At 38.2% G+C, this 22,279-nt stretch overlaps 1 pseudogene; it reads left to right on the top strand.

The window, feature by feature from the left end:
- Positions 1-10,837: 10,837 nt before the first annotated feature.
- On the top strand, positions 10,838-19,771 carry LOC121477849 (annotated as a pseudogene).
- Positions 19,772-22,279: the final 2,508 nt, after the last annotated feature.

Genomic DNA, 22,279 nt, shown 5'->3' on the forward strand with positions numbered 1-22,279 from the left:
GAACAACGTAACCCCAAAGTGTGTTTTCATTCTGCTATTTGAAGTTACAGGAGCAAATCTGTGGCCTTAAAATAATGGAATGCACTGAGATAGTACAATGATACATTATTCAGTTCCTTGCTACATAATGTGATTTAAATTGTTTTTTGTTCCATTATCCTCGGCTCTTGGGCACTTAAGTTGAGGCAGATTTCTGAGTATTTCATAATTAACAAGGGTTCCTCCCTGGCAAAGAGAGTAATGTAGGGGAGGGTGGGAATCCTTGCTCCCTGCCCCTGCCTGCATCTCCTTCAACACCTTTGTTTCCTACCAGTCTAAGACCCCATTAATTCTAAAAGCAAATTAGAATCTCACTTCTTTAACTGTTCTCACTTTACTCAAATCAAAAGGCATTTAATTAGCTTGCTTCTAGGATATATTAGTGCAATCACAGCATCTAATAAAAATAGTATAACAAGATGGTCTAATACTAGGAAGTATCAGTGAAAGACTTTGAAGCTGAATTATAGCCAATGCCCAAAGAGCATCTTGGACAAGTCTATGACTCTATACTATGTGTGTAGCCTTGTCACTCATATATATATATATATATATATATATATATATATATATATATAAAGCCTTAAAAGACCAATTTTGCCATGTTAGGGAAGCAGGGAGTCCCTTGACAAATGTAAAAGTTTGAAAGTTCTTTTCTCCCATGTGGTTTTGGAGGAGCCTGTCTATTCTTAACAAATAAGAGGGACTCTAGAAGGAAAGTGATCTCTCTACTTCTCCTGCCCTATCTCCAACATGCCTGGCACTGCAGGCCTTGGGGACACCTTGTCACTGCTGGCAAGAGCCTGGTTCACTGAGCCACTCAAAAGCTGGCACAACCTTCAAAATGTGAAAAGGAGAGGTAGGAGGGCTTCTGACCTTCGTAGTGTTGATATACTTGAGGGGAAGTGACATGGACATTTCTTAAATTGTATCCCTTTTTGCCCAAATTTGGAAAGTACGATATACATCCTGCTATATATTTCCCAGGATGGTTTAATGATACAGGAACCAAGAAAAGAAAGTATAATTGACCTTTGAACAACACATGTATGAACTACTGCAGGTCCACTTATATGTGGATTTTTTAAATAAATACGGAATAGTATTGTATTTGAAGGTGAAGGTAGAGGGACCATTCAAAAAAGTAGAGAGAAAAGATGACTGCAAGGAGATGAGGAAAGATGAAACAGTACAGACTATCTGTAAAGGTAACCGGTAAGTTTGCTATAAAGAATAATAGGAAATAGTTAGGTACTTAGAGAGGGTCATGGGGTCAAGGAAGTGTTCTAAAGACGGGAATTAGCAGGGAGGTGTGTGTGCAGGTGAGAACAGTCCCACAGAGATAAGGAGGCTAATACAGGAGGGAGAAGGGACAATTGCAGGATCAAAATCACAGAGAAAGTAGAGGACAGGGATGCCATCGCTCCCGTGGAAAGTGGGTAGAGTTCCAGGCATGACTACTTCTCCCACTGAAATAGAGGGGCAGCTAGGTAGCTGGGTACATATCATTATACTGAGGTGGTTCTCAGCTAATTGTATCTATTTTCACAAGGAATTAATGGGAGGGAGGAAGACTCTTAATGCTATTCTAAGCTTTAGTACTTGAGGCTTATAAGAGAAAAAGCAGCTACTTAAGGAGAAATTAATTTATATTATATATTAATTAATATATTATTATATATTACTATTAAGTAATATGATTACTGTAATTGACAAGAGCTCCTTTTCTATATGCAAATTATTAGGGGCAAAGAAATGAATTTGAGGTAAAATAGTAAGATAAATGAAATAGTGTATGAGGGTTAATATTTTAGGGAGGTCAGTTTTGCTGGCCACAGAGAAAGATGGTAAGATGGTAAGGTCAACTCATTCCAGAAATTTTAGGGAGCCATATGAAAAAATACATTAAAGCACCACTGGAAGCGACTAAAAGAAAAGGTGAGGTAGACGTATTTTATTCCTGAATTATAAGACTGATTTAAGGCAATTATATTCAGAAATCTTATGTATGTATAAGAATACTTCTTTTTATTTCATAAGTGTAAGAATTCTACCATAGACAGGTTGTCCAGCTTAAAACTCATAATTAGAATCTAGTCAAGCATATGACAAAATAGATGCATAGAGTATAAGTGTACAATTTATCCTTGTATATAATTAATTTATGATATTCTCTGCTTTGCAAATTTCGAAAGAAGCCTACATATATCTCAAAAACTCATTTCTATTATAAATGCTTTCTCAAACAGCACAATGATTTTATATTTAATTTAATTTTCATTATTACCTCCTAGACAACTGTTTTTTTTCCTGAAATATTAAAGAAGAAAGATGTTATATTGGGCATATAACTTCTTAAAGCAGCAGGATCTGCTACTTTATTTTTCATAAGATATTTATTTTCTTGTATTTTAAAAAATTCACATGACATCAATTCATGAATGAAATATTTTTACATCTTCACTCATTTTATTTCTTAAGACCTGGTTATGTCCCACTTTATAACGTGTGTCCATTATCTCTCTGAGCATTGATTTCAAGTATGATAGCCAAAAACCGAGCAAAAATCTTTCTAATGTTAAAAAGCATCTGAAAAATTTCACAAGACTGCTATAAAGAAATTGCATAATAGATTGTGACATTAAGACTGCTTAACAACCAACCATGTGAAGGCCTCCCTGAACTGTAAGCTCTTTCTTATGCTTAGTAGTAACCACGACTAATTATTGAGTGGTCTGGAGGTTCTTTAGCTGAAGCTCTCCCTGACCACAGTGGCTCCCCAGAAGAGGTCACAGTACACACAAGGACCATTTATCCAGTGCCTCTGGTTTTTATTTTATTTTGACATTTCCTTTTTTTAAAAAAGATGTATTTATTTATTTCAGAGAGAGAGAGAGAGAGATAAAGAAAGGGAGCCAGGTGAGGAGGGCCAGAGAGAGAGAGAGAGAGAGAGAGAGAGAAAGTCTAAGCAGGCTCCATGCTGACCATGGGGTTTAAGCTCATGACCCTGAGATCACCATCCCCATCTGGAGCCAAAACCAAGAGTCCAACACTTAAACAACTGAGCCATTCAGGCACCCCATGACATTTCTTCTGATGCGTACTGACCACTGGTTTACTTTCTGCATCTCAACTTCTTTCCTCAATTAAAATGATTATGGGGGGATCCCTGGGTGGCTTAGCGGTTTGGCACCCGCCTTTGGCCCAGGGTGCGATCCTGGAGTCCTGGGATCGAGTCCCATGTTGGGCTCTCTGGGTGGAGCCTGCTTCTCCCTCTGCCTGTGTCTCTCTGCCTCTCTCTCTCTCTCTCTCTCTATGTCTATCATGAATAAATTAAAACATTTAAATGATTATGGAAGAGCGACTCTAGGCAAAGATTTATGCCATTTTTTTGACACAGGTGCCTCAAAGGGATATTTTTAAGAATCCACTTATTTCAGGTGCTCTGATAATTTTTGATCCAGGACCAGTTAGAATGTTCACCTGATTTGGTGAAAAGACCATATAATTTAGGGCTGTGAGACGTGGGGTTGATAATCCTTTGTCTGTCACCTAATAGTTATATATGCCTATAAATGACCCACATCCTCTCCAAGCCCTGATTTCCACATCCTTAAAGCAGTAAAAATAATCATTTCAAGGCTTATGGTGAATGAGGTGCACAAAAGATAAAGTTCTCAAAGTGCTTTGTGCAGTGAAATACTAACATTATTACTATTTTAAGACTCTAATGTTTCTGACTTTGTCTTCCTTTTCCTCCTAGTGTCTCTAAGGCTTTCCACATCTATAATTGAATCTGCTATTTTCTCTTTGTTAATATTCTAAGTTTATGCAAAAGCCTAAACGCAACCATGCTCTGGAGCCCACACATTAGTACCCCATTCTTTCCTAGTTTATCTATAGGGTACAGGCACTGTTCTAGGCAGAGGAGCGTGCAATGTAGCACAAGAAACTTCAAATAATGGAGAGACGGAGATAAATTAGAAAAGTGTTCAGAAGAGGTAGTAAGGATAAGACCAGTTTTCATTTTATTGCAAAGTTCTTTGAGGCTGCTATAATCATTCTGCTATAAAGCTGTAAAGTAGGCACTGAATGTTTCAAAATAAAATAATCCAGAGGAACAGCCCAAGAGAACCAGATGACTTTACCAGAGGCCTTTAAAAATTCTAATAAGTGTCTTTGAATTCCACTGTGTGTGTCTTTCCAAATAACTAGAGTAATGTATATAATTCTAATTATGCATATACTGAAAATATTTTCTTTACCAAAAATTGGCAGAAATTATGCAGACTCTTTAAGAAAAGCTTGCTAGGTCTAGAAGTGCCTTGTGGATTTTTCCACCAAGCATGTCTTTATTGATCTTTTAAAGAACATCTACCAACATTTATCATTTCTTCATTCATTCCAAAAATACTCACTAAACACCCACCATGTGCCAAGCAGTCTAGGCAATGAGTAGTACACAGAACAGCTACCGCCCTGTCTCTGTTCTCATGGGACTTACATTAAATATTACATGTGATGATAGTAAGTTCTAAGGAGAAAAAGAAAAGCTGGAAAAGGAGAAAACTGTGTGTGGGAAGGAGAAGGCTTCTCTTCTTGGCCAGCAGTTAATTTTCAATAAACCTGTTACAAATAATCATTTAACAAATAAGGAAAAATAAATTATTTAAATTTCTTTTTTTTAACTTGTGGCAAGAATGTACTTATCTTTTTTTTAAAAAAAGATTTTATTTATTTATTCATTAGAGACACACACAGAAAGAGAGAGAGAGAGAGAGGCAGAGACATAGGCAGAGGGAGAAGCAGGCTCCATGCAGGATATGGTCACAATCCAGGGTCTCTAGGATCAGGTCCTGGGCCAAAGCCGGCGCTAAACCACTGAGCCACCGGGCTGCCCCTGTACTTATCTTTAAGTAGTGATTCAGCACTTCCATATATCACCTAATGTTCATCACAGCAAGTGCCCTCCTTAATCCCCATAACCTATTTAACCCATCGCCCCCTCCACCTCTCCTGTGGTAACCTCATCAGTTTGTTCTCTATAATTAAGAGTTTGTTTCTTAGTTTCTCTCTCTCTTTTTTGGTACATTTGCTTATTTATTTTTTTGTTTCTTAAATTCCACACATGATTGAAATCATAGGTATGTGTCTTTCTCTGACTTACTTCCCTTAGCATTATAACCTCTAGCTCTATACATGTCATTGAAAATGGCAAGATTTCATTCTTTTTAATGGTTGAATTATATATATATATCTCACTTCTTTCTCCGTTCATCAATTGATGGACACTTGGGGTCCTTCCATATCTTGGCTATTGTAAATAATGCTACTATAAACATAGGGGTGCATGGATCCCTTTGAATTAGTGTTCTTGTATTCTTTGGGTAAATACCCAGTAGTGTGACTGCTGGATCATAGGGTAGTTCTATTTTTAACTTTTTGAGGACCCTCCATACTGTTTTCCATAGTGGCCCACCAACCGTGCTCAAGTGTTCCTTTTTCTACACATCCTTGTCAACACCTGTTATTTCTTGTGTTTTTGATTTTAGCCATTCTGACAGGTGTGAAGTGATATCTCATTGTGGTTTTGATTTGCATTTCCCTGATGATGAGTGATGATGAGCATCTTTTCATGTGCCTGCTGGCCATCTGGATGTCTTCTCTAGAGATATATCTGTTCATGTCTTCTGTCCATTTTTTAATTGGATTATTTGTTTTTGGGTAGTGAGTTATATCAGTTCTTTATATATTTTGGATACTGACCCTTTATCAGGTATGTCATTTGCAAGTATCTTCTCCTATTCTGTAGGTTGCCTTTTAGTTTTGTCGACTGCTTCCTTTACTGTGCAAAATATTTTTATTTTGATATAGTCCCAATAGTTTATTTTTGCTTTTGTTTCCTTAGGGGACCTATCTAGAAAAAGTTGCTACAACCAATGTTCGTAAAGTTGCTGCCTGTGCTCTCTTCTAGGATCTTTATGGTTTCAGGTCTCACATTTAGGTCTTTAATCCATTTTGCATATATTTTTGCTGTCTAGTTTTCCCAGCACCATTTGTTAAAGAGATTGTCTTTTCCCCATTGGATATTCTTTACTGCTTTGTTGAAAACTAGTTGACCATATACATATGGGTTTATTTCTTGGTTTTCTGTTCTGTTTCATTGATCTATGTGTCTATTTTTGTGTCAGTATCATACTATTTTGATTACTACAGCTTTGTAATATAACATAAAGTCCAGATATGATACCTCCAGCTCTGCTTTTATTTTTCAAGATTGCTTTGGCTGTTTGAGGTCTTTTATGGTTCCATACAAATCTTAGGATTGTATGGTATTTTGATAGGGATTGCGTTAAATGTGTAGATTGCTTTGAGTAGTATAGACATTTTAACAATATTTATTCTTCCAATCCGTGAGCATGGACTGTTTTTCCATTTCTTTGTGACATCTTCAATTTCTTTCATCAGTGTTTTACAGTTTTCAGAGTACAGGTCTTCTGCCTTTTTGATTAGGTTTATTTCTAGGTACCCTATCAATTTTGGTGCAACTATATAAATGGGACTGTTTTCTTAATTTCTCTTTCTGCTGCTTCATTATTAGCATATAGATTTTTGTACAACAGATTCTGTGCAACAGATTTCTGTACTTGATTTTGTATCCTGTGACTTGACTGAATTCATTTATCAGTTCCACCAGTTTTTTGGTGGAATCTTTGGGTTTTCTATATATAGCATCACGTCATCTACAAATACTGAAAGTTTTACTTTTTCCTTACCAATTTATATGCTTTTTTTCCTTTTTGTTGTCGATTGCTGTGACTAGGACCTCCAGTACTATATTGAATGAAAGTAGGGAAAGTAGGCATCATTGTGTTGTTTCTTACCTTAGGAGAAAAGCTCTCAGGTTTTTACCATTGAGTATGATGTTCACTGTGGGTTTTTTAGATATGGCCTTTATAATGTTGAGGTATATTCCCTCTAAATCTACCTTGTTGAGGATTTTTATCATGAATGGATTTTGTACTCTGTGAAATGTTTTTCCTGAGTCTATTGAAATGACCATAAGGTTCTTATCCTTTCTCTTATTGATGCGATGCATCATGTTGATTGATTTGTGATACTGAACTACACTTGCAACCCAGGAATAAATCCCACTTGATCGTGGTGGGTATTGGATTTGGTTTGCTTGTATTTTGTTGAGGATATTTTAATCTATGTCCATCAAGGATATTGGCTTGTAGTTCTCTCTTTTTGTGTGTGTGTTTGTGGTTGTTTTGTGTGTGTGTATGTGTGTGTGGGGGGGGTGTTTTTTTTTTTAATCAGTTTTGGTATTAGGGTAATGCTGACCTCATAGAATGACTTTGCAAGTTTTCTTTCCTTTTCTATTTTTGGAACAGTTTGAGAGGAATATGCATTAACTCTTCTTTAAATGTTCAGTAGAATTTGCCTGTGAAGCCATCTGGTCCTGGATTTTTGTCTGTTAGGAGTTTTTTGATTAGTGATTCAATTTCTTTATTGGCTATTGGTCTGTTCAAATTTTCTATTTCTTCTTGCTTCAGTTTTGGTAGCTTATATATTTCTGGGAATTTATCCATTTCTTCTAGGTTGACCAATTTGTTGGCATATAGTCTTCATAATCTTCTCTTATAATGGCTTGTGTTTCTGTGATACTAGTTGTTTCTCCTTTCTCATTTATGATTTTATTTATTTGAATCTTTTCTCTTTTTTTCTCGACAAGTTTGGCTATAAATTTATCAATTTTATTGATTTTCTTTTTCAAAGAAGCAGCTCTGGTTTCATTGATCCATTCTCCCCCCCCCCCCCCGCCCCGCCCCCAGGTTTCTATCTCATTTATTTCTGCTCTAATCTTTATTATTTCCTTTCTTCTGCTGGTTTTAGGTTTTGTATGTTGTTCTTTTTCTAGCTCCTTTTGATGTAAGGTTAGGTTGTTTGAGATTTTTCTTGTTTCTTGAGGTAGGCCTGTATTGCTACAAACCTTGCTCTTAGAACCACTTTTACTGCATCCCAAAGGTGTTGGACTGTTGTGTTTTCATTTTCATTTATTTCCACGTACTTTTTAATTTCTCCTTTTATTTCCTGGTTGACCCATTCATTGGTTTTTGCTCTTAAGATTTTACTTATTTATTTCAGAGAGAAAGAGAGTGAGCAAGAGAGAGAGAGAGAGAGAGCACTTGAGCAGAGGGAGAGGGAAAAGCAGACTTCCCAGCTGAGCAGGGAGCCTGACATGGGCTTGATCCCAGGACCCTGGGATCATGACCTGAGTTTAAGGCAGACACTTAACCTACTGAACCCAGTGCCCCTCATTCACTATTCAGCAGTGTGTTATTCAACCTCCAGGTATCTGTGTTCTTTTCAGATTTTTTTCTTGTGGTTGACTTCCAGTTTCATAAAGTCATGGTCTTAAAAGATTCATGGTATGACTTCACTCTTTTTGAATTTGTTGAGGCTTGCCTTGTGGCCTAACGTGTTATCTATTCTGGAATGTTATATGTGCACTTGAAAAGAATGTGTACTCCACTGTTTTAAATGGAACGTTCAGAACATATCTGTCAAATCTATCCGGTTCAGTGTGTCATTCAAAGCCATAATTTCCTTGTTGATTTTCTGTTTAGATTATCCATCCATTGATGTAAGTAGGGTGCTATAGTTCCCTACTATTATTGTATTATCATTGACTAGTTTCTTTATGTTTGTTATTCACTGTTTTATGTATTTGATTAATTAATTAAATTTCTTAACCCATTCTACGTTTCTGTTTTTAGTGCTGCAAAAAAAGTATCTTTTTAGGCCAATGTTTACTATTTCGCTTTATACATTGGAAGGGTTTTCTATTTACGTTTTTAAACTCAGCTTTATTCAGGTAAAATTTGTATCCAACAACATTCACTGACCAGAATTGTATAGTCCTATGAATTTCATTATACATGTACCATCCCTAAACCTGCACCATGATTAAGATCTAGAACATTTCTCTCAACCCAAAAAGTACCTCTTTCTTCCTTTGCAGTCAAGTCCTGGTCCTCCCTGCCCCAGCCCATCACTAATGTGCCCTGAACCATGATTTTGCCTTTTGTTCAATTTCATATAAGTGGCTTGAGAGAGCAAGGAAAAGAGACTGGCTCTGGCTTTTATTGTGGTTGTTGGGTGGGGCTATTGTGAGAATTCTTCCTGGAAGGCAGGGATTTGTGTCATTTAAATCTCATGCTGGATCCAAAGGAGGGAGCACCTGCTCTTTCTGACCAGCTTGCCAGGATATGGTGAGGCCTACAAGCTGTGAACAAACATCAAAATTGGATCCTCTTTATTATAGTTACAAATTCAGTTTTAGAGGAGTAGGGTCCTCTAAAGGTTTGAAAGCTTTCCTGGAGAAGGAAACATGATTATTAAAAAGGAGAATTTTTTTGTTCATTTATTATTTATTGTTTGTGTCTGCTCATAAATATATTGTAATTGCAAAAAATGGAAAAAATACAGAAAAATATAAAACAAAAATTAAAGTTCACTTACAATCTCATTATCCTAAAATAATCTCAGTTAACAGGTTAACACTTTTGTTGACCCTTCTACTATGGATTGTTTTGACAATTAGAAAAAATAAATTATCCAAAACAATGAAAACATGAATTTTTTTTCTGGTGTACTTTTCAGTGCATTTACCCTTTTCCTCATCAAAATTTTGGTATAATTGTTATTTTCAAACTTTTAAAAAAAGATTCTATTTATTCATAAGACACACAGAGAGAGATAGAGACATAGGCAGAGAGAGAAGCAGGCTCCCTGTGGGGAGCCCGATGAGGGACCCAATCCCAGGACCCGGTAATCATGACCTGAGCCGAAGGCAGACACTCAACCACTGAACCCCCCAGGTGCCCTCAAACTTCTTAATAGAAAAGTTAGCATTTTAAAAAATATTTATTTATTTATTTTAGAGAGAGAGAATATGCTCTCATGAGTGGGAGGAGGAACAGAGGGATAGGGAGAGAGGGAGACTGCCCACTGAACATGGAGCCTGACATAAGGCTCTGTCTCATGACCCTGAGATCATGACCTGAGCTGAAGTCAAGAGTTGGCTGCTTAATGGACTGAGCCATCCAGGCACATCCAGGCTAACATTTCTATTCAATTTTGCTTATGGTCTCTGGTGATGCTTTTATCCTATTTTCCTATTTTTATAATCATGGCAGATCTGAACCTACTATAGTTTTGAAAGTTTGCAAATTTATGTTTCTTTGTTAAAAAAGCATTCATTTTGCCACATCTATTTTCATTTTGCTGTCAAGAAACCACCAGGATTCCAACTTCCTTTCCCTTTCAGTGCCTCTAATGGAACCTGATCAGATCAGCAGAGGACCCACCAGAATCTACACAGTGCCCCAATGAATACACAGTATATTCGGATGTCCACGTTCTCTCATCACTTTCATCTTTCAAGTGCATAAAGAACTTGTCAGATTTAAGGGAAAACTACACACTTTCATGTTTCAAGGATTTCAAAGAGGCTTGGTGACAATGCCCCTAAGGACTGATAGAGTGGGCTCTGTTTATTGCTGTTAACTCTCTCCTTTGCAAATTCCTTCCTCGTAGACCTCAAGTTTCATAACTCAAGAGTGCCACCACCCAGGGACAAATAGGAAAAATAATTCTCTGTTACATCTTGCCTGTTACCTTTCCATCCCTGGTCATATCTACTGTGCTGTATTCTATTTAGTGAATATCAAGCCATGTAGTTCAACTGTGAAATGAATGAAGTTAGCTCTAGCCTAAGGTCAAAGTAGGCATGGCCTTGGGTTTTGCAAAGAGAAACATCAAATGCGCAAGTATCCTATTTCTCAAGGTGGTTCCCAGTAAATCACCCCCCTGTGGCTTGTTGGATATGGTCATGGAACTGTGACATATTGCCCCTTCCCATATATCAGACATCTGTTTAAAGTACACAGTATAAATGTATGCAGACTGGCAGGTGTTTTTTAAAGGGCGAAATTACGGGCTCTGTGGAATCATCGACCAGAGTCTTTTGGATATTTAGGTAGAAAACAAAACCTAAAACATTTACTATTGGCCCTTTATAGAAAAGGTTTGTTAATTCCTGCCCTGGTCATCCATGTTCACTATTGGGCATACCACTATTTGTTGAAAACTAGTGGTTACTGTGACATTATAAGTAAATTTGTGGTAGTTACTCATAAAATAATAAAGTTATGCCCATTGCAAAAATGTCTAGAAAAGGGAATATTATTCCAGGACAGGATGTTGAAATTACATGGTACAAAACAGTGAAGCAGGGGTTTTTGGGAGAAGGCATGTGGCCCGATGTTTAACTTATTCTTAAGGCCTCCATTACCTAAACAATATTGTGAGAAAAAGAAACATAAATTCTATATACCATTGGGGTAATACCACATAAGTTTAAACTTCATCAACAGATGTTAGGTGACCTTGGCTTTGCGCTATGTATGCAAAGATATATATAAAATAATATTCACCAACATTTATGGAACTCTTACTAGGTGCCAAATGCTAGTGCTAGATAAGCAGTTTATCTGATTTATCTAATTTAATTCTGTAGCAGCCCGATGAAATAGGTACTACAAGTGTTATCTCATTTTAAAAAGGAAATCCCATAGTGTCAAGAGGTTCAGTAACTTACTCGAGGCCGTGTAACCATAGAGATTCAGGATCCGGACATGAAACCAGGCAGTGTAACCAAAAGCTCAGAGGCGTAACTGTTGTATATACCACTTGCCCAGAAATTCCAGTCCTGGGTGGGTGATAAATGCTCTGATCAGGGATACATAATAAAACCCTGTGGGGAGGATGGGGTTATGGGCAAGGCCTTCCCAGAGAGCTGAGTCTGCAATGACAAGATTTAGTGGTTAATGGGAAGAAATATTTCGACCTTCTCAAGTCAATTCCTAACTTCAGATCTAAAGATCTTTGGGCCTCAGACTTATCACTACCTAGCCTCTGAACAAATCCTGTTCAAATCAGAGGTAAATTGGAAGCATAGCAGGCTTCCTCTCCCCACTGTTTCAGTCCTAAGACCCTGTTAGAGATGCCTCTTCCTGCCCCCACTTCTCAAGAGTGCCTTCCATTCTGAAAGGGAGGGTGGCATCTCTACTTCCATATTTTGTGTTTCCATTATATGCCAAGCACCTAACCATGTTTTTAACCTTTCCCCCACTCCGTATGAATAACAGATTGCTCCCATCACAAATAACATTGTAATGAACATACTTAAAGACCATTGTGAGAGTTTTTTGGGGATACGAACATTCGAGTAGAATTGCTGAATGTTTGAATCAATCCGTGCCCTGTCCCCCAGCAAGGTGTGAAGGCTTTTATACATACCGAGGAAGAGCAATATATAGTATAGGTGTCATACTTGACATTTTATTTACTTGGTGAGCTAATACTTGTCATTTTCCAGCTGATTCTTCACTTCATTGTCTATGTATCCAGCCTAAAATCACAAATCAGGTAGTTCATCATCACCTATGACCGCGGTCCAGCTGCCCAGCTGCGAACTGGCTAGGCACTGCAGCTCTTCATTCTCATCATCAGCCCAGCACTTACTCATCATGTTAACATCAGCGTTTACCTTGGTGCAGCATGGCCTCCAGGGTAGTATCTTTTATGTCCAGAGGACTTTTCACCACACCTGGCCTAGGGGCACTTAGTACAAGGCTGTTGACTCAAAGAAACAGAGAACAGAGGGGACACCTAGGTGGCTCAGTCGGTTAAGCATCTGCCTTTGGCTCAGGGTGTGATCCTGGGTCCTGGGATTGAGTTCCGTGTTGGCCTCCCCTCTGAGAGCCTGCTTCTCCCTCTGCCTCTTTCAGTGTGTGTCTCCTGAATAAATAAATAAAATCTTTAAAAGCAAACAAACAAACAAACAAAAAACAGGAACAGAGGACAAAGAACAAATTTGCAAAGAAAGATGATTCTATTTGTAGCAGATGGAATGAAAGATCAATTTAATTGGTACTGAGCCATTATGAGCACTTGTCCTTCAGAGGAATCTAGAACTTTGGATTTATTTATTTATTTTTTTAAATCTTTATTTATTTTAATCTACGATAGTCACACACAGAAAGAGAGAGAGGCAGAGACACAGGCAGAGGGAGAAGCAGGCTCCATGCACCGGGAGCCCGACGTGGGACTCGATCCCGGGTCTCCAGGATCACGCCCTGGGCCAAAGGCAGGCACCAAACTGCTGCACCACCCAGGGATCCCTAGAGCTTTGGATTTGGAGCAAAAGAGATCGTTCGGAGATGGAGTTGAGGGTCAGGGAATTGTGTGGGATAGACGTCTATGGACTGGGCGATGGGACACAGGTCTATTTAGCATCAGGGAAGAATGATGTCTGCCAAATGGGCCAGAGGAGAGGCTCAGTGAGGCAGCATTACCAGTGGGAAGGGAATCAATGCAGTGTTCCAAAGCCACAGGAGGTATGGAGGAGAGGAGGGACCAGTGTCCTGTACGGCAGGGCAGTAGGCTCAAAGTGAGACCAAGCAGGGGCTGCAAATTCGTATTTCACTGGTATCTTTGATCAAGCTAATTAATTTTTACTAATATTAAGAAACATGACATTTTTTCCTACTTATCTACAGACTACTTTGAACTTCCTTTTGTCTTAACTATTGTACATTTGAGATATCTATATAAAAGGGGAATTTGGAATGCAATATTATTACAGGGAAAATAGAATTTTACTAAAGGACGTCATGTTAAAATATTTGGCTTATAGATTACTCTGTACTTTGTGTGGCTTATAGATTACTCTGTAGTTTTTTTAATAAAGCCATTCACTAATTCCTTGTCTTATAATAGCACATAAGAGTTCCTTTGAAAGTATGGGGGAAAAAAGTTGTTGTTGTTTTTTTTTTTTTTCTGTGTGTTTTAAAGAAAGGCAGAGTGCTGTGTTTCTAGCACAGGCTGACGTCGACACCACTTGCTTCAGAGAAATCTGCTCTTGCCTGAAATTCCACAGGAACTAGAAGATATAGAGACATCAATTCCTGCAAGGTAACATAATTTATTGTTGTATTCTTATTTATCATCTAGTTGTCTTCTCAGAGACTTTCCATTTTTTAATGGACACGCTAAGATTTTTGTCAAAAAGAATTTAAACACTTTCTCCATTAATCTCATAGAACTTGTTGGAGAACATAGTTTTTCCAAAGATCCTAAATTTCAGTGTCTTTGGAAAAAGTCTATGTTATAGCTTTTCTATTTTATAAATCTTTCATGGTATTTTTTTTTTATAAGTTATTCCCCTTCTACCTATCAAAGCATAATCTATCAGAATTTTCTGGAAAGAAAAAAATTGCCTTAAGTCATTTTCACTATTTCTAGGTATAGAATTAAATTAATGCAATAAAATTTAAAGAAGAAACTCTTCCTTTCATATAGCTTTGGTGCTCATTTCTTTTATTTCCTTTGTGCCTGAAATTTATGTCTCTCTGTGTTCACAGTGACTTGTAAATCGTCTTTATCCTCTCCACCACTAATCTCAGGCCCTGGAAAAAGATTTTTGAGTCCTGTGATTTCCTTTCCTGCGGCATTTTTAGGGTGGTAGGTTATATTAAGGAATTTCAATTAGAATGTAAGTTGGGTTATCTGGAATCCTATCAAGTATAATCATCTTTCCCTTATCTAAAAACAAGACTAATACTTCTTTTATTAATACAGTAATTGATGCTCATATTTATAACCCCAAGTTACCACATTGCCTTCTGAATCAAGAAGGTTGCCAGTATGATTGCAGCAGGTATTTTATTCATACTAATCCATTAAAAATGTATAATCCTATATTACAAAGTTTTTTTTATTAGTCAGATCCTTTGATTAGCTAGATCAATTCTTTCTTTGCTTTATACCAGATAACAGAACGACTGTCAAATTGTTAAGTTTGATTGTTCCAGTTTCTCATTTCTTACATGTAAATCCCATCCCACTTTACTCTGTATTTTTCTCTATGCCAAGGTCTGGTCAAAGCATACCCTCCTCGAGCTCTGCACCTGCACCTGAGCATCTCGACGCCGCTGAAGGAGAATACACAATCCTGTTTACTGGTCTCATTACATTTGTGACCGTCAGCCTCAAACATCGCCCCAAGATCGCCTGGATGCCTGCCACATTTCTCCAGTCAGTTCATGCTCCCACACTCTAGCATGACTGAGTCTACACCATTTCTCACTTCCCCTGCCTTCCTCCCCTTTCTCATCAGATGACCTTGCCTTTGGTCAGAGTCAGAATAGAACTCTCACATCCTCTCATCACCAAACACCCTCACCTCCCTGTGTCTGTCCCCACAGACGCTGCTTTTGGACCTGTCACAAAGCAGGGGAACCAGCTGGGCTCCTGCCCAAGGCTGGACCCTCCAAGCCCTGGACTCCTTCCTCTCCCAGCCACCCAAGGGCTCTGTTCTTGCACCACCTGCTTCCCCTCTTGCTAGATCACTTTCTCCACAGCCCTGCATCTAGCAATTTCTCCTGTCACTAAATAAGACTTCCTTTAGTAGGTATCCTTCTGTGGTCCTTGCCCCATTTATCAGATCCCTTACACTCACCCCTCTGAAGTGCTTGTTTCTATGGCCACCTCTGCTTTTTTTCCTCGGTCTTTACAGAGCCCATTCTGGTCAAGACTGTTCCCAACAAGGCCAGAAACTGGCCTCCAGATCTGAGGTTAGTGTTGGTTCCCACGTCTCTGGATCCCTCAGCGACAGTGGATCGCTTATTCCCTTCTTGCAACGGCTTTACTCACAGCTCCTAGATCCCCACCTCACTGGCTTCTCCTTCTGCTTCCCTGCTGTGGCTTCTTAGAGTCCTTTTGATTCTCCATGTTGGGATGCCCTGCATTTTGATCCTTGGCTCTCCTTAATCCAATCTTACTTCTTTTGAGGACTTTAAATATCAACTACATGCTGAAATGGCCCCTTTGCATTTCTTTCCCACTGTTGTGCCCTAGCTACAACCCCCACCCCCCCCCCCCAGCCCCTTGACAACTCCGCTGACATGCATCAGGCATCTGAAACTCCAAGTGTCCAGATGAAGAGTCCTACTTTCTCTCCACCCCCACTCCCAATGCACTGCTCTCCATCTTCTTCATTTCAGAATGTGGCAACTCATTCTCTTCGTTGCTCATGCCAAAAATGTAGGAGTCCACCTTGGTTCCTCTTTTTCACAGTCCACAACCACCAAGTACCACTAGTACATCACAGAGTCTGAACACTTTGCACCATGTGTACCACAATAGTGGTCTAGGACCCCCGAAGAAGCTTCCTGGGTGGCCTCACTTCCTCTGATCTTGGTCCCTGGGGTCTCTACTCCATGGAGCAGTCAGAGGAGTCCTGTTAAATTACTAATCAGCTCAAGTTCCCCTCAGAACCCTCCAGTTGCTCTCTACCACGTTTGAAGAAAGCTCCAACATCCTTTTGGTGACTTGGTCCTATCTCTCTCCCTACTCAATGGCCACCACTCTCCCACACTTTGACCTTGCTCTGGTACACACACCTTCTTGCTTCCCCAAATGCAGTATGCTTGGAGCTGCCTCAGTACCTTTGCATTTGTGGTGCCCTTAACCCTGAACACTCTGTCCTCCAAGTATTTCAGGATATTTTTTCTTCTTTCCTATATTTTTCTTCATATTATTTACCTTCATCTGAAATACAGAGCTACTGGGATCCCTGGGTGGCGCAGCGGTGTGGCGCCTGCCTTTGGCCCAGGGCGCGATCCTGGAGATCCGGGATCGAATCCCACATCGGGCTCCTGGTGCATGGAGCCTGCTTCTCCCTCTGCCTATGTCTCTGCCTCTCTCTCTTTCTCTCTGTGACTATCATAAATAAATAAAAAAAAATGAAATACAGAGCTACTGATTTAAGCTTCATGAGGATGGAAACTCTGTATCTCTTGGGCACAGCTATTTCTCCAAGCTTAGAATGATGCTTGATACATGAGAGCACTTAAGAAAGATTAAATGACAAATAAAATAATGTCATAAAATATCTTTCTAATTTTTAAGTTCTAGTTCTGCTCTACTTGTACACAGAACATGAACTGTATATAGAGCTCCTTTCAGCAATTATGGTTCTGGCCCTCTGCAAATCTGACCTTGACATAGTATTTCTGATCTCTGATCTCTGTGACCATCAATCTCACCCTCTGAGGAATATAAGTGTTGTGTTTTAATTACAATAGGCCATCTTGTGTCTGTCTGCAGGTTGTAGGTCACCCTACAGGAAGAATGTGGAGTTGATATAGACTGTGTATTTGTTTGTTATTATGGACATTTAAATAAATGTAACATAGTAAAGAATATAATGAGCCAAATTTACTATCACCCAGCATCAACAATGAACCCATGGCTAGTCTTGTTTCATATATTATCATCTCCTACCTCTCCAGATTATTTTGAAGCAAATCCCAGGCTTAATATCATTTCATTTCTAAAATTTTCATATCTATAGAATGTCTACACTTAAAAAAAGGAAAACACATATAACTACAGTATGAATATTATATCTAAAAATTATCAGTAATTTCTTAATATCAATTTAGTCAGTGTTCACATTTTTCTCATTTTCATGTAACAGTATTTAACCGTGCTTGCCTGAATCAGGTTCCAGAAAAGAAGTCCATATTTTAAAATTGGTTGATCTACTTCTTATTTCTCTTGTCAAAGTCTTCTCTTTCTCTCTCTCAATTCCTCTCCCCACCCCAAACCTACCCCCAATGTTTTTATTCAAGGAAACTGGTGAGTTTTGTCTGCAGAGTCTCCCTCAGTTGAATTTTGCTGATTGCATTTATCACATTTTCATCTGTTGCATTTCTTAATAATCACTAGATGTAAAGCTCTGATCAGTATCAGGCTCCATATTACTTTTGGCAAGAGTACTTCACAGATAGTGTCTACGTCCAGTAGGAAGTAATAGTAATATCTGAGTGTCACCTTTTTAGTGATGTTGTCAGCCTCTGACATTACAGAGCATCTGTTTATGTAGATTTTATCTACTGATATTTCACGTTAGAAATTAAAGTTAAGAAAACTTTAAAATATTTACTTAAACTAACAATAAGTTCTTACCTGTTAGCACAAGTAACATAATTTCATGAGACATAGTTATATTTTCCAAAATAAAAAGCTCATAAGAAAGGAAACATTGTTTTTCATTTTTACAAATCTCTTTAATGTCTAAGTTTAATAAAATAGATGACAAGAGTTTTCTATCTGCTTCTGTATTCAATCTGTTGCAATATGTTGCTTTAGTTGAAGTACATTAAAAAAAAATCTAACATTCACAAAGATGTGTTGTTGGAAGTCAAAGGATTATTTTAATATACCTTTCAGATAATTGTAGATATTCTTGGATACTATACAAAAACTTGACAAATGGCTGTTTTCTAAAGGTTAGTTACAATGTGAAATCTGAAACCATTTAATGAGCTTTTTATATTCTGTTATATTAAAATCCATTGGTTTATCTTGTTCTTTGCATAGATCTCTTACCATGCGTGATTGTGACATATTTGAAAAATACTGAGTCACTGATATATGTAGATCTTCCAAATGTGGACATATTTCATTGTTAAATATCAAAAAAATTCATTAATAACCATTAATGTTATTTTTTAAAAGCCTGTAAGTAGTGGGAAGCAGGCAAACTTATGGTGGCAAATTCAAGTTTCCCAAATTTAAATTTTTATTGGAAAACTTGAATCTTACCACAGACAACAGAGTCATTGTTTCGACAACCACTTGTCATTCCTTAAAGTGAAAATTGTGTTCCATGAAGAAAGTGGCTAGTTCAGCTGGTAACTCAAACAATCACACAAGTGGTTTTCAAGGAGATGACCATCAGAGATAATATTGAGCCTAAGTGCTTAATGAGTGTTTCTCATTTTATTACATGGAATAATTTTTTAAGTACCTTGAGGTCAAGATTTAATACAATTAATAATTTTTACTGCTTCATTAAGAAATTCTTAGATGAAAATGGCTTATTTTTTTTTTCTTGCAGTGTGTGGTAGTAGAGAATGCAATGAAGCAGCCGCCAGAGGGCTGCTTTTATTACACCTGTGAAGCTCTTGGATAAAACAAGACAGCGGTCTAATGTGGAGCTTCCCTTTGAGGAGAGTGAGCGGAGAGCTCTGCTTCTCAAGAAGTCGTCCCTGTACAAGCATCAAGAGCACGCAAAGGAGAAGGATGCCATCACATCTATGCTTGAGTCCCAGCAGGAAGCTCTGCAGGAGCTGAAACTCATATCCCCAGAGCTACATTAGGAGGCTACCAAGCGGGACCCCAACTTGTTCCCCTTTGAAACAGAAGGGCCAGATTACACACCACCAATCTCCAGCTACCAGCCCCCTGAGGGCAGGTACCATGACATCACCAAGGTGTACACACAGGTGGAGTTTAAGAGGTAGAGCTTCAGGCACCTGTCCACAGAACACACTGCCCTTTTAAGCCAGAATGAGCAGGGCACAGGCCTGCTTGTCACAGAATCAAGCATGCTGTGAATAAATACGTTTAATTAAGAAAAAAAAAAAAAGTAGTAGAGTTGGTGCCACCGCTATGATAGGTGGGTGCTGAGGTATCAATAGTTTTGCTCACTGTCACTTTTGATACCATCAATATAGATATTAAGACAGTGAAAAAGGCTAATAGTCTTCATATTGCCATGAAAATAATATTTAATTTTGGTGCCCCTGAAGGAGTTTCAGGGAACCTTTGAGATTCACTGGTAAATACATTACTTTATTAGTAGTTACATTAATGATATTCTAAATTTTCCAAGCTGGGATGCTCTACGAAGAAACTTCTCCCTATCAGTTATTTTGTTTCTTGAGGTACAGATCCTATAGGAAAAGTGCTAAATTCATCCCCTGTATGTACTAGTTTTTAAAATAATGAAGTGGTTCTCTAACATCCTCTAAAAGCTACCAATTAGGGGTTTACTAAAATATCATAGGAACTTATGAATTTAAACATATTTGATCAGTTTCAATTCATTACACTTATGATCATGATTGATAATGCTCAAATTATTCCATCTTTGTCTGATGGGAGCTTATTTCACTTGGTTCCTGTGTCCTTTGGCATGTCTAGCAGTCTTTGGCAGATACTTTGCCCTTCTGGTATGAAAAAACTCTCCAGATAATCTGGATCATTTCCTTTCCTAAATCTGGAATCAGGCTTTCTTGTTGTTGTTGCCTTTTGTTTTTATTTTGTTGTTGTTTTCCAGATATTTCTTTGAAGAATCATAGTTCCTTTTAGTGAGAAACAGTATTAGAGAAACAGAGTTTGGGTGCTAAGATCTCATTACTATAGAGTCAATTTAAAAAAAAAAAACATTTTAAAAAACATTTTGGAGAGCTAAGAAATGTTTTTGTCCTTTTGTGGGGTTTTTTGCCTTTCTTTTAAGATAAAATACATTATGAATTCATATTGACATTGTAGATTAAAATTTAGGACTATAGAGTTCTTTTTTAAAAAAATTCATTGATCTGATAACTCTGTCTCCTTTCAGTTGTGCCAGAAATATTGGATCTCAACACCATTACTCATTTGATTTATGCCACATTATACACAAAATAATCTCTGTGTAATAACTCAAATACTACCATCAACAGTCTCATAACTGAAAATAGTTTACTATCTGTTGCTGTTTTTCTTTTTTCCTCCGGGCAATCCCATCAGACATGTATGGTCAAATTAACTACTTTTAAAAGACTCCTGGATAGCTCCTGTCTATTTAGTTATGCTACTACAAAACAAACAATTTCATTTTTTTATTATTATTTTTTATTTATTCATGAGAGACACAGGGAGAGAGGCAGACGGAGAAGCAGGCTCCATGCAGGGAGCCCGATGTGGGACTTTATCTCAGGTCTCCAGGACCACACCCTGGGCCGCAGGCAGACACTTAACCACTGGGCCACCTGGGCGCCCCAATTTCATTTTATTTCTAATTTGGGGAAATTACCTTTAAAAATTTATTTTTATTTTATGCTTATGTTTCATGGTTTCACAGCCAAATCCATGAAACAAAATTATTTAAAGTCTAAGTCCTGTCCCCATCCCTTCCACCGTTTCCATCCATTTCTTTTTGGGTAACCATTTCAAAAATTATAGGGCATATATTCATAACTCCTCTTCCTTAAATAAAGAGGAGCATGCTGTAAGCATCTTCCTCCAGCTTGCCTTTTTTTTTTTTTTTTTTCAAATAGTGATATCCTGGAGATCACTCCGTGCTAGTGGGTGGAGATAGTCTTCATTCCTTTTAACAGTTGCCAACTACTTCATTGTGTTAACTTCTTCCATATCTTATTCCATCAGTTCCTTATTGATTGGACATTTGGACTGCTTCCAGTATTTAGCTAATACAAACAGTACTGTGATGGATGGTCTTATCGATACTTAATTAAGAACATTTTTTTTCACTAGTTTTATTTTGGGGACAGATTCATAAAAGCAGGATTGCTAAACTGAAGGGTAAATGAACATGAGATTTGCTGGATATTGCAAATCTCTCTCCATTGGGGTTGTGCCGATGATTTTTTTCTCATTTCTCCACCTACCATTTTATCCTGCACTTTGAGATGCTGGCACTGGGACTCAGTGCACCACATTTCTGATGTATCAGCAGGCTCCCTGTTGCGTTTTGGTTAACAGTGGGTTAAAAGTAGACTGCAAGGCAGGAAAAAGAAGGAAGGACTTGCAGTCTTCTGCTGTGTTCTGTCTTCCTGTCAGGATCCCCCCCACAATAGTTTTTCATCCAATAAGGGTAGGATTCAGTTTCTAACTTTCTAAACTCCTAGAAACCTGTCTGAGGTTTCTGCTCCAGCCAGTCACCAACCCACCCCAGAAACCTCTTCTCTGTGGGCCTCCTTTGAACTCCTGGCGTACCTGCACCAGAGAGAGGGTACCCTTTCCTCACAGGTCTGATTCTAGCTCACAGGGTCTTTTCTCATAACCAATCAGGCAGCTTGCCTTTCTCCTAACCAATCAAGCAGCACAGGTTTCTCAGGAAACCTAGGTCCTGAAAATTCTAGGTCCCAGCTCAGCAGGGCTCCTCCTCCAAGTGTCTGTATTCTCATAATCCCAACCTCGTTTCTTGGTTTCCTCAACTTTTAGGGATAATAGCTACTTCCTGGACTTACTACATTATGATACTGAGGGTTATTTTTGTTTGTTTGTTTGTTTTAGATTCAATACTTGG

The sequence above is a fragment of the Vulpes lagopus genome, chromosome 2 (genome assembly GCF_018345385.1).
Source record: "Vulpes lagopus strain Blue_001 chromosome 2, ASM1834538v1, whole genome shotgun sequence".
NCBI classification, from domain to species: domain Eukaryota; kingdom Metazoa; phylum Chordata; class Mammalia; order Carnivora; family Canidae; genus Vulpes; species Vulpes lagopus.